Below are 11,726 nucleotides of genomic sequence, written 5' to 3'. Positions count from 1 at the left end.
TCCTGAGTAGTCAGTTGTACCTGGCAAAAATCTACTGACACTTTCAACTTTCCATTTCTCCCTGCAAGCTTTAATAAACATATCAGTCCCAACTGACGAACGATAACCCAGGAGAAACTAATCATCTAGAATGCAGGGATGGCAACTGCCGTAGTCTTCACTAATTAAGAAAAGCTCAAGTCCAACTCTTTCTTAAATTTTTATTTATTTTCATCTACTTGAAGGGAGAGGGGCACACACACACACATATATAGGGAGAGAGAGAGAGGGAGAGAGAGAGAGGGATCCTCTATCCTCTGGTTCATTCCTCAAATGCTCACAACTGCCAGGATTGGGCCAAGCCAAAGCCAGGAGTCTGGAACTCCATCAGGTTCTCCCACGTGGGTGGCAGGGGTCCAAGCACTTGAGCCAGTGCCTTTGCCTCCCAGGTCTATTAGCAGAAAGCTATATCAGAAAAAAATATGTAATTGTGACTCCACTCCATACTCCAACATGGGATGGGAGCATCCCTAGCAAGGGCTTAAAACACTGTGCCACAATGCCCACCCAAAGGTTCAACTCTTTAATGAGTACTGAAGCAGAGAAATAAATGCTCAAACCTTTTTGTATTATGAATGCTAGAATTGTGCTGTTCTTGGTGAAGGAATTAATAAAATTGTTCCTTGTACAGAAAAATCTGCCTCTGAAGGTTATGAAAAGCATCTTCAATAATGTTTAGAAATTCAGGCTACCATCTTCCGCTATAGCCAGATTCTTCCCCAGGCCATTGCTTTTACCCCACTTTTTTCTTGTTGTTACTGACGGATTTGTTGCCCTGAATAGACACCAAAACAAATTCCCAGGGGCCTATTCTTTTGACCAAGAGAAGATGAGGCCAGATGATTGTGCAGCCCTGCCTGATCTTATGTCTCTCCTGTGGGCCACAATCCTCTGAGAGCAGAAGCTGTGAAATGACCTCAAGTCAAAAGTCTCTGAAGTATGCTCCATTGATGGCACAATGAAGCAGTCATAAATATACACTTTTTTCAACTAGATGAAAATGCTGTTGTCATAATAAAATAAAATTGGGAGTATTTTAGCATTTAAATCCACTTGCCGTGATGCAATTTTTTTTCAAGTTATGAAAGTGGAAAAATACAACTACTCTGTAATATAAGCCCTTGATTTTTTTTCCCTTTTAAAATACCTCCTAAATCTAAAAATGGGTGAAAAATTGTACATGGACCTATTAAAACTTTATTTTTAGTGTTCATTTAATGTATAATTATCTTAAAATTTTAGATAATGCCAAATAATTCACAGAATAAGAACAAGATCCTTGGTTGGAAGCAAACCTATGCTGATCATTATTAACTGAGTCCTGGCTAATCTGCCATAAACACCATGAGATATAGACATTTTCTCTAGGAAAAGAATATGACATTTAAAGAGGGAGATTGGGGAAAATACTTAAGTATTTTAAAGAGCTAATCTATTCATCAATTGATGAAACAATTAAAATAAATATTAATCAAAATGTTAATTTATAAAATTTGAACAGCAAAAATAAAACCTTACAATTTGGAGTTAGACTTTCCTCATTTACTTCTTTTTTTAAAGATTTATTTATTTTACTTGAGAGTCACATTTACACACAGAGAGAAGGAAAGGCAGAGAGAGAGAGAGAGAGAGAGAGATCTTCCATCCACTGGTTCACTCCCCTGATAGCTGCAAAAGCCAGAGCTCTGCCAGTCTGAAGCCAGGAGCCAGGAGCTTCTTCCAGGTCTCCACATGGCTTCAGGGGCCCAAGGACTTGGGCCATCTTCTACTGGTTTCCCAGACCATAGCAGAGAGCTGGATCCGAAGTGAAGCAGCCAGGTCTCAAACTGGCGCCCATATGGGATGCCGGCACTGCAGGTGGCAGCTTTACCCTCTATGCCACAGCGCCGGTACCCCTCATTTATTTCTTAAAATATTAAGGTTTACTGCCCTACTTTTGCTATATAGATGTTTGGATTGAAGTGCCCAGGAGTGATTATAAAAGCACCAGTTTTAAAGCTGCTCTTTTTAGAACAAGTTTAAGTTATTCTAAAAAGAGCAGAACACTTCATGAATAGGATAAAACTGAAGCCATTGACAATATCCAGTAAAATTGCCCCCATGTATTTTGACATCATTCCATCACATGAACTTCTGGGACCTTCAGCAACAGTCTTCGCCTATATTTGAAGAATCCTGAAATTGAAGAATCTCTCAGCATAATCTGTCCCTTTCTCCCTCTTTTTCTCTCTATACTCCAAAGACAGACAGAACCTTCATTACCCAAATACATAAATTCTCTTTCTTGTAATTAACAGAGAATGACCGTATGATTCCATTAAATAAAAGTAGTGTAAAATCTTTGACAGCTTGCTCTTGGGTAAGAGTCAGATCTTTCTTTGTGTTGTGATTGTTAACTTGATCTTATTTTACGTAACTTTTACTTCTCAGAAGACATAATCTGAACTTCAGAAGACTAAAATTCCTGTAAAGATGAGTTGTGTGGCCTGGAAGTCCACTGACATAGATCTAAATAGGAGGCTCCTCTTCTCCTCCTGACAGGGAATGAGAACCAATTTTACTTTCAAAAATTCCAGTGCAAGATATTAAAAAATGTTACCAAGTAACTTCCTGAATTCTAACCTAGACAGGAAATTTCTGGCTAGTCTCAACTCCTCATTTTTCAGTTAAGCCTTCTTCTTTCTGACCTTATGGGCTTTAAACAGCAAATCACTCTCTGTAATTTATCAAGTCCTTAAAAACAACTGTATTTGTTGTGGCTGTATAACACGTGGTAATTCCTGCTGTGCCCCTGTGCCACATGCAAAGATAATTAATAACTCTCCACATACCGAATAACTTGAGACTGGCTCTTTATTCAAATATAATCCCTTACCAGTTGAGTATTTCAGTTTCAGAAAAAGAATATTTAGACTTTACTGTTTAAAAAAAAGGACTCAACATTTCAAATGTGTAGGTAGCTACTATAATTTCTAGGAGATATTATTCAAAGTAACTCAAATTTAATATTTGTATTTATGGACTTGATTTTGGATTTGATGGTAACTCTGATTAAAAAAAATTGTCCAGTTTCACTTTATATGTTCAAAAGTAATATTGGAAAACAAGGTTTTCTTTTCTTAAATTACCTGATAACCAAAATCATGAGATTCAAAGAACTTATTTCAATAATAAATCACGGGACTTAAAAAATGCATTCTTTCAAAATATTTAGGACGGGGAAAACTTTAATAAGAAATTCTTACATTTACTATGCAAGTTGTTATTTTTGAAAAACTCTAAAGACTGCTATCATGTAAGTACAGAGAATTCCTGGGAAAGATTGCTTCCTCACAGAGCACTTTGTAAAGCGACCTTAATGACTGCTTTGCAAAATTGATTGTTATCATCACTCCCAAGAAAGAGTCTGACATTTTATCAATACCACAGCATTTTCAAGGAACATAGAAAATAACTGTATGCCACTTCCAAGGAATTTTATTAAGCCAAAAATTAAACTGACTACACATCAACAAAAAAAAAAAAAAAAAGAGCAGAGGCTCTTGTATCACAGGGGGTCCAGATAAACTATTCTGAGTGTTCATAAACTGTTGATTCTGAGCAGATGTATACATATTTTCATAAAGCACCATTTTAGAGACTATGCACTTTTCCTTCTAACAGTCTAAAATCTCATGGCAGGATTTTTATTATATGCAAATTGGCAGCATTTGATTAGGTCCTGAGGCAGCTTCACCTGGGTGTTCAGAGGAATAGCGATGGGAAGTAAGGAAGAATATTTCATCACTGAAGTGTGTTTTCCCTTGAGGGACACCACCATTTGATTTTGACATTTATTTGTCCTGTGCTATAAAGGACAAAACCACAATTACACTTTTTTTATACTGTGCATGGGCACCATGTCAAAAAAATTAAATTGAAGATAGTGTGCACACAAAACAAATTCCAAAACCAAACTTATTAAGCAAATACCAGGTTTAAATCATAGTGCATTTAAAAATGCTATTTGATTAATACACAATGTTGAGTGTATATAGAAAGCATCCATGAGAAACCAACCTGAAGAAACATGTTCGCATCTATATAGCTGCAAAGTGTCTCTTGGCTCTGTGTAGAAAAAAATTAATATAGGTTCAATACTTGATGACTAGATTTCAGTTTGTTTTATGTCATTTTTAGAATGCTGGAAGATGTTCCGCGATTGTTAATTTGGTTACCATAACAATGAATACATATTTTAAAAATAGGTTTCATTGCCTTTTAAATGTTGTGCAACCTATTTTAAATTGGAAATCCCTATCAATTCAATGAAAAAATTCTCAACCCAAGTTGACTAGTTGAACTCATCGTGTTTCACAATTGAACTTGATCTAATTTAAAGCAATTTTAAAAGACATTTCAGGAGCTGGCACCGTGGCTAAGGGGAACAGCCACCACTTACAGTGCTGGCATCCCATTTGGGTGCCCATTCTAGTCCTGGCTGCTCCACTTCTGATACAGCTCTCTGCTATGGCCTGGGAAAGCAGTAGAAGATAGCCCAAGTCTTTGGGCCTCTGTACCCACGTGGAAGACTCAGAAGAAGCTCCTGGCTCCTGGCTTTGGTTGGCACAGCTCCAGCCATTACAGCCATCTGGGGAGTGAACCAGTGAATGGAAGACCTCTCTCTCACTCTCTCTCTCTCTCCCTGTAACTCTGCCTTTCAAATAAATAAATAAATCTTTTTTTTAAAAAAAGGACATTTCCACTTATCAAAATACACATACCTTTGCAAGTGGTGACGCTGCACAAAAAATGCATGGGAAGAAACAGAGGGTAGAATGACAAGTTGACAAATATAGCTTTTCTTAAGTTCAGAGTTAATGCTTATTCTCTACCTATCTTTATGGTTACAAGTCACAACCAATTCAGTAAACAACTAATGAATGTAAAAAAAAACTATCCTGGAAATATTCTACAATATGTGTTTTCAAATCTATGTTTCTTTCTAAACTATTTCTTTAACAAAAGAAAGTAGTCACAAGGCACCTTGTTCTTTCTCTAGCCAAATGAAATGAAAATTACCAAACCCTCAACATCTGGAATTGCATTTCTATGGATTTTAGGAAAACATACCTATTTCTGTTGTGTTTTATATAGCTGCATGGCATGGATCTTCCAAATATAATAAATTTAAGTATAAATAACAATTATGAATTTGACATGTCAAAAGATGTCTATTACGTCAATAATACTAAGGAGAAAATGGAAACATTAGTAAGAATTAATAGTGAAAAGTAAAATGGAATAAAAGATTCCCTAATTAAGGCAATCTTAAGTCATGAATGATGTAGCTATCACAAGTTATTAAGGATGGTCCCAGTAATTTAACTAAAAATAATCTCTTACTATATTCCCAAAAGCCAAGTATTCTAATAATTTAAAGGTTTCAAATCTTTCCTTTACTTTGAAGGGAAGTAAAATTAAATTATCTCTTAAAATACCAAATGTTGAATCATAAACTTTTTTTTGGGTTCCTAAAAGTATCGGTTGTTTAACTTTAATTGGGAATATTTGCAACCAAATTTTAAATCATGTGTGTTATTACAAGGGTGGTTTTAGGTAATGAATTAGCCAGACAAGTCTTTATTTTAATTTTTTCTCCTGATGCAGTGAGCCAGTCCATCGTGAATCTGACTCCAAAGAGGGAAATCCAAAAAGGCAGAACTAAAGGAGAGCTGCTTCATAATCAACTTAAAAGTAGGTGATCAGGGGCCAGCGCTGTGGCTCACTCAGTTAATCCTCCGCCTGCAGTGCCGGCATCCCATATGGGCACTGGGTTCTCGTCCCAGTTGTTCCTCTTCAAGTCCAGCTTTCTGCTGTGGCCTGGGAGGGCAGTGGAGGACAGTCCAAGTGCTTGGGCTCCTGCACCCTTATGGGAGACCAGGAGGAAGCACCTGCTCCTGTGTAGCAGCATTTGTGGGGGTGAACCAACGGAAGGAAGACCTTTCTCTCTGTGTCTCTCTCTCTCACTGTCTAACTCTTATCTGTCAAAAAAAAAAAAAAAAAAGTAGGTGATCAGAACTCTCGTTGATCAACTTGTGCAGCCAAAATACAACTGCCAAACAACTGCTACTCTGCAACAGGGCTGTTGCTCTTTTTGTTGTTTCCTACAGAGTATTTTGTTTTTGTTGTTGTTGTTGTTGATTCAAGAGGGCACTTCAAAGAGAAGACATGTTAGGGGATTTACAAATGTATTTCTGAGGGTTGGAGTGTGAGTGGGAGGGCAGGTGGTGGGAAGTGCCCCTATGTTCCTCTAATGGTGTAAAGGAAATATTTGAAACTTGTATAATTTAAATGAAATATGTATTTTAAAAAAAAGAAATTTATTTCTGCAAGGAGGCCAAAAAGTAGCCCATAATCGAGCAAGGCCAGGAGGACGAAGTGAGATTATGAATATGTGAGAGCTTTATGAACAGGCAAAGACAATACCAAAGTAGGCTGTTGATTTCACTGTATATTGAAGAATTCTGAAGGATGTTGAGGAGAAGCTGGAGACAAGAGGGAACAAGTCCATGTGAAGACGCATAATTTGAATCATATCTGCCTATGAGGCTATGAAGTTCCATCCACAGACCTAATGTGATCCAAGCCATGCAGCTCTGTGATAACCAGTCAATTGGCCAGGGCCATTCAGAGCTCTCCAAGCATCATGATTATGAGACCCTTGAAACAAGCTTCCAGGAAAAAAAAAAAAAAACTGTCATTAAAAATGACAGTGCTGGGCAGGACCAATGTTGCAATTAGAACCCTGGCAATATCTTAGCCTTCGGAAAACTGAGAAATATGATCATGTAGGCAATGTACAAACTAGCATGATGGGCAAAAAGATGTAAATCTATCCTTACTATCATAAAGAAATAAGATTATGGTCCTTTTCTTAAAGTTGCCTTTCTTCACTTGGCCATTTTGCCTTCGATCATTCTGGCTCAGTGGCTTGGGAGGCACTCAGTAAATTCTGGCTGAAGAAAACTGGGCAAATACACAAATGTCCTTTATTCCTGACCAGGTGCTATTTAATATGTTTACTTAGGAGTCAGACAATTTCCTTAAGGAAATCATGCACATTCCATACTAATCCTGCTTCCCAAGTTAGGTCTGGCCAAAGCGGCCCAGATTTGTAGAGGGAAAAGTCAGTACAGTATGGACCTGTGTAAACAGGAAGCAGATGCCAGCCCTGCAGAGATACCGTGGCACCAACCACATTAGCTTCTGAAAGGTCTGCGTTAGGGGATATATGCGTACCAAGTATAGATGCTATTATTATTATTAATTTACTTGAGAGACAAAGAGAGAGTGCTCCTATTTGCTAGTTCACTCCTCAAATCACACAATAGCTATGACTGAGACAGTCTGAAGCCAGGAGCATCTGACTGAGATGGCCAGTTACAGAAAAAGGGGGGGGGGGAGAAGTAGAGAGTGAGAGGGAGAGAGAGAGAGGGAGAGAGAGACAAGAGGGAGAGCACATCCATCTGATGATTCACTCCCCAAATGACTGAGATGGCCAGGACTGGGCAAGACTGAAGCCAGGAGCCTGGAACTCCAACCAGGTCTCCCACATGGGTGGCAGGGGCCTAAGCACTTGGATCATCCTCTACTGCTTAGCAAGGAGCTGGATTAAAAGTGGAGCAACTGGGACATGAACGAGTACTCATATGGGATGCAGGCATGCCAGGCTGTGGTTTGATCTGTTTTGCCACAGTTTCAGCCCCAATACAAAAGCTTTCTAATTTTCAGGAAAACCATTCTTTTGGAAGTTTACAAGCAGTTTTTTCTCTTTAGCCCATTCCATTCAGTTCCACTATAAATGAAAAAATACATAATTCATCAATCATAAAATAATTGTCCAGGTAACTAAAACATATTAATGATAGAATGTTTTCTCTTAAGATTAAAAAATGGAGTGCAGAAATGCAAAAGGTCTTTTCCTCCATATTTTTCTGGAATTATATTATGTAACACAGTCATGAACAGGAAAATGAAGAGATTTGGTTAATCAGGTTTAAGACATTAAACATAAAATGGCTCTTCCCTCTGTAAGTCTTTAATAATAAAGACAGACCAAAGATATCAATTATTAGTTAGCTCTGAAAAAGCAGTATGATTAAAGAGTGAAAGAACATTAGGCATTGCAAATGGGGAATTTGTAAAATAGAAAAGAAAATTTGATACAAGTCAATTAAACATTTGTTGAGCTCCAAAAATATGATCCGCATTGTAAAACACTTTAATGTATTTCCCTCTCTTGTGTTTTTCTGTTTTTTAAACGATTTTAGTTATGTTTTTTTATTGTTGTTGTTGTTGTTATTGTTAACAGATCTGGCTAGCTCTTACAACTTTGAAAAAGAATTTAAAGCTCATAAATTTCACAAATCCTAAGCAAGAAGCATATATTAGTTCTTCAAAGCATATTGATATATATTTTTTAATCATGGGTTTTAGCTTTCATGTGATAAAACTTTTAGTGATTTCCTCACCATGTGTTGTTAAGGCTTAACTTCCTCATTTACATATTTGATGTCTCTCAGGAGACAGACAAGCTTCAAGTTAATTATCTATGTAGCTGTAAGAACTCTTGTTTCCTGGTTAAGAACTCTTCAAAAGAAAACTAATAGTTATTAAATGTTATACTGAGTCACCAAAAGTAATTAGGATATACAATGAGAGGTATTAAACAGATACTTAAATTTAATAAAAACCTCAACTTTTTGTAAGATAAATGCAATATAAATCAATTAAATCTCATACAGTAATTTTCAGGGAAAACAACAAACAGAAGCTAAACAACTAAAATCTCTTCTCTAGAAAGTGATTAGGCACTGCTGGAGGCTTGAAGAAATTATTACAAAATTTTGGAAATCAACCCAGTGAACTCAGACTCATAATAGAGCTGTAACTAAAGAAACGTCACGTTAGTAGAAATTTCAGCATTTCTCTGCCACCTCCCTCCACTGTGTGCTAGCATGTAGGGGTACATGTGTGTGCATATTTAAACTGATAAGAACAGATACTACACTTGATCTTAGCCAAAAGGCCGAGAAGCGATGTGTGTGCATACTTAAAAATATATAATACTAACTAATGTATAATGCCAATATATATATACATAAAATGTGTTATTTATAGACAAATATATGCTTTATTTCATATAAAGACAAGATCATCTATGTGGTAAGAAATTATAATCACTGAATCTGAAACCCTGTTAAAAATCTGTTTCATAGAATGATAAAACAGAGAAGAAAGAAGGACAACCATAAGACAGACTGGAGTTGCAGTTGGGAAATTGGAACCACAGCTATCAGGTGAGTTAATTAATCTGGGTATCATTCAGTAAATGAAAGTGTGCCATCTATTTCACAAGGGCCCATTGTGTCTTGCATGTGAAACAAATTTACCCTGTTTGATTAAGGATTACTGATTGCCTCCAATTTATTATATGTATCCTATAATTAAGTCACAATGAGTTCGAATGAAATGGGGATGGTCTCCTCTACAAAGACGACAACAAGCTCATTCTAGGAAGACCTTAGGGGTCACTCAAGAAGCAATTAAATGTTCTCCAGGGTGCATTAAAAGGAAAAGAGCTTGATGGGATGAGCGGCCTCTCCTTATATTCATCCTTCTCAATATTCTGCTCTCATGGAGACAAATGAAACCATGTCATAAAATAATTCAAGGCACTATCAGCAAGGAAAACAATGCTGTCTGCTTTTATATAGTAGGGAAAATGCAGTTGCGAAAACAATCTTCACTGCTCAGAATGTAAAGGGAAGCACGAGTCAAAGTGATAAGTTATGTCAGAGTCTGTTTAAAGCAGGGGGAGGGTCCCTACACAAATCAACGGGCTCTAGGAGAGTATCTGATCTTCCTGAATTGTACTTTTTCTCCATGTACAAACAAAAAATATCTAGGATGAATTCTTTCTGGCAAGCGAAATGAAAAGAATCAAGATTGGTATCTGTGTTGTGTCCACAGATATATTTCTCTGTGTTTTTATAAATGTTCTTGTAAGTGGGCACTATAAAAGAAAAATTATACCAGACACTTGTTTTAAAATGTCAAGGAAGATGTCATTGCACTAGGGAAGACGGACTGAATTCAACTTGATTGGAATGAAAGGCAGAGAGTTTTTAGGCACTGGAGTGAACCACTGGGAAAGTACTGGAGGACTAGGGAAGGTTTGTTACCCTGATTTGGTCTCTGTGTTTGCTAATTGGCCCTAAAGGAAGTTAGACTCCTACTACCTCAGGGGCTGGGAGATAAGGACTAGATCTGCCTTGACGGCTGCATTTCTGGGGGAAGAGTCACATTTCAAAGGAGCAAAGAAAGACTTCACAATTGCAAGCTGTTCCTCTCCCTCTCTCCCTCTCTCCCTCTCTCCCTCTCTCCCTCTCTCTCCCTCTCTCTCTCTGATTCTTTGAGAAAAACGAGGCCAGGGGTTATAGTTGGGAAGAAATCTATACAAACTTTAGCCAAGTGTTAAGCTGACAGCGCACTACTCCGAAACCCATGCAGACTCACACAGAAACGGAAATATCCCCATAGGATCTACCCCCTTTATGAATGCATCGGACTGGCAAACACATTGCTTAAAATGTGAAAGTCTGCGAAGAGTTCATATGAAAATTTTGACTATTGAAGTAATTGAAATCTAGTAATCTGAAGATTAGTTTTTATACATAAAACATGAATTCTGTTTACACACAAACCAAATTGTGGAAACCTTATCAACTAATACTTACAAGTACTTACAAATACTCTGTTTTCAGCACACACAGCCTCAGTATGAGCACATTTATTCATAGAGGACACATGATATTTATAACGGAAAAATAAATTTCAAAAGGGATCAGAGGAGCTCGGCCCAAATTTCAGCTGCATAAGTCATTTGTTCCGTAAGCTTGGGAACATTGTTTACCCTCTGTGAGCTTTATTTTCTTGATCTTTAAAGAGGGACAGAATCCACCCTGCTTACGTCCCTGTAGATGATAGAATGGCGGGAAAACATGCAAAAGATGCAATCAAAGGTGATACAGAGAGAAAAGCAAAGGTCAGGTCAGAACGGTCCTAAAACACATATTTAGCAATTGTTTTTCTTAAAACCTAAATGCAATTGGAAGACATTGGAGGATTTTTAAGCAAGCAAGTAGCATGGTATGGTTTTCATATGAGAAAAAAAAATCACTCTACTGGCAGTGTGGAGAATGGGTTGGCATAGCACAATATTCTAGACAACAGAATGTGTATGTCTATGGAACAGATCCAGGTGTGGTAGTTCCAGAGCTTGGACCATTTGAAGGCACTCTAATAAGAAGAAGAACCCAAAATTCTAAGGCCAGGTTATGTGAAAAGGCCCGCATAAATATAGAACCCTAAAGCTAAAGCTTCATTAGCTAGGTAACAAATTGATCTCTGAGCAACCAGTTAAAGTACTAACTCGGACCTGATACTAGTAGACTGATCTGAACTAGTTTCACTGAAGATAAGGAGACTGGACAAAGTTAAAAGACAGTAAGGAGTGGTCTCAGTCTGATGTGATCCCAGATTATGTTATATCCACTGGTTCACTCCCCAGGTGGCCACAATAGCCAGGGCTGGGCTAGGCGAAGCCAGGAGCCAGGAGCTTAATCCAGTTCTCTCACATGGGT

At 37.6% G+C, this 11,726-nt stretch overlaps 1 pseudogene; it reads right to left on the bottom strand.

Moving 5' to 3' along the window:
• Positions 1-8,899: 8,899 nt before the first annotated feature.
• LOC127491938 (U2 spliceosomal RNA) lies at positions 8,900-9,121 on the bottom strand (annotated as a pseudogene).
• Positions 9,122-11,726: the final 2,605 nt, after the last annotated feature.

This window comes from Oryctolagus cuniculus, chromosome 3 (genome assembly GCF_051225735.1).
Source record: "Oryctolagus cuniculus isolate XC-2025 breed Fujian yellow rabbit chromosome 3, ASM5122573v1, whole genome shotgun sequence".
NCBI classification, from domain to species: domain Eukaryota; kingdom Metazoa; phylum Chordata; class Mammalia; order Lagomorpha; family Leporidae; genus Oryctolagus; species Oryctolagus cuniculus.
The sequence above is the reverse complement of the archived record's forward strand: the minus strand, read 5'-3'. Positions and strand labels throughout refer to the sequence as shown.